Here is a 7,054-nt window from a genome sequence, read left to right on the forward strand (position 1 = left end):
ACTATCGCATGACTACAGAAAAAACAAACAAAACTCAACAACTGTGACATAACAAAAATCTAAAACGTACGCAGCATGAATAGGAGGGAAAGTAGGCATGGCATGGCATGAAAGGAGTTGAGGGATAGAGTCCCCAGGATGACTTCCTGGCAACTTCTGGTTTAAATAATAGCTATGATGATTACAACAGGTGTGGGACATGAAGACAAGGTGGAAACTAATGAGTTGCTATGGAAATAAGAAAAACAAGGAAAAGCAGGAACAAGAACTGAATGTCCAAAAAACCAAACCGAACATGACCAAAACAAATGGGCGTGTCATTACTATTAAAAAAACAAAGATGTTTTTGACCAAAAAAACAAATAAGTCAAAAAATTGACTTATTTTTAACATTTTATTAACTGAGACCCTTTATGGTCCCCGGGACCCTTAAAGGTAAAATAATTTTGAAAAATCCATATATTTTGCTATGGTTTGAAAATGAAAAATATCAAAATGGCCCCCGCATGCTCTTTTTTCCTTTTTATGCCCCTTCAGTGGAAAAAGTTTGGACACCCCTACCTTAGGGTCAAAATAGTGATAGTGGAGCCCTGCTAAAGTCAGTCATTGCTATACAATTAAGACTTTCCCGCCCCCACTTGCTGCTCCACCATGTCAATTTTATTTTCCCTTGATGAATCTTTGCTGGAAAAAAATGTTACTTTTGAACAATGTGTGTAATTTCAGGTATTTTTTGTTGTTTTTTTCCCCCGCGACACGAGCGAGCGACGCACGTGGCGCCAAACTCGGCGCCGGGTTCTTTATATTCGGAGAGATGCTGTGCTCAGTCTCAGCTTCAGCCCGCCTTTCTTCTTCTCCGTCACTTGGGACCTTAGATGGGACCACAATCCCCAAAGTATTGGCACTTTTCACAAAAGTCTTCCATTCGCAACATCTCTTTTTATGGCGCTCTCTAGCTCTCTGGATGCACACACACACACACACACACTCGAACACACACACACAAAAAACACACACAAAAACACACGAACACACACATTCTTGTATTTGTTACCTTCTTGAGACCTGAGAAAAATGCCTCCCTCTTTAGGACCAGCCTTTCTAGATATATAAAGAAGTGTATTTACAACATTAATAATATATACATACTATGTAAATATAAAAAATGCAAGCTTTTAGTTAATGTTTTTTTTATTGTTTGTTTGTAATTGATAATCATTTTAGGAGGAAATATTGCAATATTACAGAAACAGAAAGACTATGAGGAATTGTTCCCAATTGTGAGATAGGTTCCAGCACCCCCCACAGCCCCAAAAAAGGAACAAGCGGTAGAAAATGGATGGATGGATGTATAAGAAAAAAGTTGACACATTGTGAGAAAAAGACTGCTTTTAGTTAATACATTTTTTTCATTTGTTCATTATTTATTTCAAGTTTTAGAGTATCTATCTGTATACATATTTATTTGTTGTATTTGTTAATTTGGGCCAAGGGAGCGCATTTCAATTTCTTACACACACTTGTTATTTCGTATGTTAACCAGAGGGGAAGCCCTTTTTAATAGGTTTTGTGTATTGGGACAATGATTTTGGTCCTAACTTGTTCACCGATCCTAATATGGAAGCTACTTTTCCTTGTTAATGTCTCAAGAAGGGTAGAAATACAACACACACACACACACACACACACACACACACACACTCATGTATTTCGTACCTTCTTGAGACCTGAGAAAAATGCCTACCTCTTTAGGACCAGCCTTTCTAGATATATAAAGAAGTGTATTTACAACATTAATAATATATACATACTATGCAAATGTAAAAAAAGGAAAGCTTTTAGTTAATGTTTTTTTTTGTATTGTTTGTTTGTAATTGGTAATCATTTTATGAGGAAATATTGCAATATTACAGAAACATATATGGGCTTAATATATGAGGAATTGTTCCCAATTGTGAGATAGGTTCCAGCACCCCCCACGACCCCAAAAAAGGAACAAGCGGTAGGAAATGGATGGATGGATGTATAAGAAAAAAGTTGACACATTGTGAGAAAAAGACTGCTTTTAGTTAATACAATTTTTTTTTGTTGGTTTTTAATCTTCATTATTTACTTCAAGTTTCAAAGTATCTCTTTATATACATATTTATTTATTAATTTGGGCCAAGGGAGCGTATTTCAATTTCTTACACACACTTGTTATTTCATATGTTGACCAGAGGGGAAGCCCTTTTTAATAGGTTTTGTGGATTGGGACAATGATTTTGGTCCTAACTTGTTCACCAATCCTCATATGGAAGCTACTTTTCCTTGTTGATGTCTCAAGAAGGGTAGAAGTACAAGAACACACACACACACACACACACACACACACACACACATTTGTCACCTTCTTGAGACCTAAGAAAAATGCCTCCCTCTTTAAGACCACCCTTTCTAGATATATAAGGATGTGTATTTACAACATGAATAAGACAAACCCCGTTTCCATATGAGTTGGGAAATTGTGTTAGATGTAAATATAAACAGAATACAATATTTGCAAGTCCTTTTCAACCCATATTCAGTTGAATATGCTACAAAGACAACATATTTGATGTTCAAACTCATAAACATATTTTTTTTTGCAAATAATAATTAACTTAGAATTTCATGGCTGCAACACGTGCCAAAGTAGTTGGGAAAGGGCATGTTCACCACTGTGTTACATCACCTTTTCTTTTAACAACACTCAATAAACGTTTGGGAACTGAGGAAACTAATTGTTGAAGCTTTGAAAGTGGAATTCTTTCCCATTCTTGTTTTATGTAGAGCTTCAGTCCTTCAACAGTCCGGGGTCGCCGCTGTCGTATTTTACGCTTCTTAATGCGCCACACATTTTCCATGGGAGACAGGTCTGGACTGCAGGCGGGCCAGGAAAGTACCCGCACTCTTTTACTACGAAGCCACGCTGTTGTAACACGTGCTGAATGTAGCTTGGCATAGTCTTGCTGAAATAAGCAGGGGCGTCCATGAAAAAGACGGTGCTTAGATGGCAGCATATGTTGTTCCAAAACCTGTATGTACCTTTCAGCTTTAATGGTGCCTTCACAGATGTGTAAGTTACCCATGCCTTGGGCACTAATGCACCCCCATACCATCACACATGCTGGCTTTTCAACTTTGCGTGGATAACAGTCTGAATGGTTCGCTTCCCCTTTAGTCTGGATGACACAATGTGTAATATTTCCAAAAACAATTTGAAATGTGGACTCGCCAGACAACAGAAAACTTTTCCACTTTGCATCAGTCCATCTTTGATGATCTCGGGCCTAGAGAAGCTGGCGGCGTTTCTGGATGTTGTTGATAAATGGCTTTCGCTTTGCATTGTAGAGCTTTAACTTGCACTTACAGATGTAGCGACCAACTGTATTTAGTGAAAGTGGTTTTCTGGAGTGTTCCTGAGCCCATGTGGTGATATCCATTAGAGCAGGGGTAGGGAACCTATGGCTCTAGAGCCAGATGTGGCTCTTTTGATGACTCTATCTGGCTCTCGGATAAATCTGAGCTGACATTGCTTAACACGATGAGTAACGAATAATTCCACTTGTAACCACAGTGTTAAAAATAATGTTCAAAATACAAAACATTCTCATGCATTTTTAATCCATCCATCCGTTTTCTACCGTACCTGTTCAAGAAGTTGCGTTACTGGTAAGAAGTAATTTATTTATTATTGGTTAGTGTGGGGCTTGCCCTCCTGGGGGTTCTTCAGACCACCAAGCACCGACATGAGAGCCTGTTTCAGGGTTACAATATTGTTTTATTTTTCAACAAGTCTCTCAGTTGCTTTCCAGCAATTTGCATTTTTCTCTTTCGTTCTCGCTCGCGCTCTGGCTCCAGCCCCAACCCCAACCCCGTCTCTCCTCCTGGCTGCTGCTTATAACAGAGTGACAGGTGATTAGATAACAAGGCCCAGGTGGGCCTTCTACACACTTGTCGCTGAATTTGAAAACGCAAACAACAAGTACAATTATAGCCAATATTTCAGAATAAAAGCATGGAAATATGACACCGCCTTGTGGAACGTTTACAGTGAAAACACAACTAAAATTACAGCCAATATTTCACAATAAAACTATGGAAATATGACACCGCCTTATGGAACGATTACAATGAAAATGCAACAACAAGTAAAATTATAGCCAATATTTCATATTAAAAGCATTGAAATATGTCATTGCCTTATGGAACGTTTAAAATGAAAACACAACAACAAATAGAATTATAGCAAATATTTCAGAATAAAAGCATGGAAATATGCCATCGCCTTATGGAACGTTTACAGTAAAAACACAACAAATTCAATTATAGCCAATATTTCAGAATAAAAGCCCGGAAGTATGCCATCGCCTTATAGAACGTTACAATAAAAACGCAAGAACAAGTAAAATTATAGCCAATATTTCATAATAAAAGCATGGAAATATGTCATTGCCTTATGGAACGTTTAAAATGAAAACACAACAACAAATAGAATTATAGCAAATATTTCAGAATAAAAGCCTGGAAGTATGCCATCGCCTTATAGAATGTTACAATGAAAATGCAACAACAAGTGAAATTATAGCCAATATCTCGGAATAAAAGCATGGAAATATGACACCGCCTTATGGAAAGTTTACAGTAAAAACACAACTAAAATTACAGCCAATATTTCACAATAAAACTATGGAAATATGACACCGCCTTATGGAACGTTTACAGTAAAAACACAACAAATAGAATTTGAGTCAATATTTCGGAATAAAAGCATGGAAATATGACACCAACTTATGGAAAGTTTACAGTAAAAACACAACAAATACAATTATAGCCAATATTTCAGAATAAAAGCCTGGAAGTATGCCATCGTCTTATAGAACGTTACAATGAAAACGCAACAACAAGTACAATTATAGCCAATATTTCGGAATAAAAGCATGGAAATATGGCACCGCCTTGTGGAACGTTTACAGTAAAAACACAACTAAAATTACAGCCAATATTTCACAATAAAACTATGGAAATATGACATCGCCTTATGGAACGATTAAAATGAAAATGCAACAACAAGTAAAATTATAGCCAATATTACATAATAAAAGCATGGAAATATGTCATTGCCTTATGGAACGTTTACAATGAAAACACAACAACAAATAGAATTATAGCAAATATTTCAGAATAAAAGCATGGAAATACGGCACCGCCTTGTGAAACGTTTACAGTAAAAACACAACAAATACAATTATAACCAATATTTCAGAATAAAAGCCTGGAAGTATGCCATCGCCTTATGGAACGTTTACAAAGAAAACACAACAACAAATAGAATTATAGCAAATATTTCAGAATAAAAGCATGGAAATACGGCACCGCCTTATGGAACGTTTACAGTAAAAACACAACAAATATTCTTTCAGTCCAAAAAATTGCGACTCATTCCTATACTTGGCAAAGCGGGCTGGATCAGGATCTATAGTTCTTTGTTGCTGGTGGACTTTCCGACGCGGTCTCAACAAATACAATTATAGCCAATATTTCAGAATAAAAGCCTGGAAGTATGCCATCGCCTTATAGAACGTTACAATGAAAACGCAACAACAAGTAAAATTATAGACAATATTTCGGAATAAAAGCATGGAAATATGACACCGCCTTGTGGGACGTTTACAGTAAAAACACAACGAATACAATTATAGCCAATATTTCAGAATAAAAGCATGGAAATATGTCATTGCCTTATGGAACGTTTAAAATGAAAACACGACAACAAATAGAATTATAGCAAATATTTCAGAGTAAAAGCATGGAAATATGGCACCGCCTTATGGAAAGTTTACAGTAAAAACACAACAAATACAATTATAGGCAATATTTCAGAATAAAAGCCCGGAAGTATGCCATCGCCTTATAGAATGTTACAATGAAAACGCAACAACAAGTACAATTATAGCCAATATTTCGGAATAAAAGCATGGAAATATGACACCGCCTTGTGGAACGTTTACAGTAAAAACACAACAAATACAATTATAGCCAATATTTCATAATAAAAGCATGGAAATATGTCATTGCCTTATGGAACGTTAAAAATTAAAACACAACAACAAATACAATTATAGCCAATATTTCATAATAATAGCATGGAAATATGACACCGCCTTGTGGAACGTTTACAGTAAAAACACAACTAAAATTACAGCCAATATTTCACAATAAAACTATGGAAATATGTCACTGCCTTATGGAACGTTTACAATGAAAACACAACAACAAATAGAATTATAGCAAATATTTCAGAATAAAAGCATGGCAATATGCCATCGCCTTATGGAACGTTTACAGTAAAAACACAACAAATATTCTTTCAGTCCAAAAAATTGCGACTCCTTTCTATACTTGGCAAAGCGGGCCGGATCAGGATCTATAGTTCTTTGTTGCTGGTGGACTTTCCGACGCGGTCTCAACAAATACAATTATAGCCAATATTTCAGAATAAAAGCCTGGAAGTATGCCATCGCCTTATACAATGTTACAATGAAAACGCAACAACAAGTACAATTATAGCCAATATTTCAGAATAAAAGCATGGAAATATGACACCACCTTGTGGAACGTTTACAGTAAAAACACAACTAAAATTACAGCCAATATTTCACAATAAAACTATGGAAATATGACACCGCCTTATGGAACGATCACAATGAAAATGCAACAACAAGTAAAATTATAGCCAATATTTCATAATAAAAGCATGGAAATATGGCACCGCCTTATGGAACGTTTACAGTAAAAAACACAACAAATATAATTATAGCCAATATTTCATAATAAAAGCCTGGAAGTATGCAATCACCTTATAGAACGTTACAATGAAAACGCAACAACAACAAGTAAAATTATAGCCAATATTTCGGAATAAAAAGCATGGAAATATGACACCCCCTCGTGGAACGTTTACAGTGAAAACACAACTAAAATTATAGCCAATATTTCATAATAAAAGCATGGAAATATGTCATTGCCTTAT

This window comes from Nerophis ophidion, linkage group LG25 (assembly GCF_033978795.1).
Source record: "Nerophis ophidion isolate RoL-2023_Sa linkage group LG25, RoL_Noph_v1.0, whole genome shotgun sequence".
Classification (NCBI taxonomy): Eukaryota; Metazoa; Chordata; class Actinopteri; order Syngnathiformes; family Syngnathidae; genus Nerophis; species Nerophis ophidion.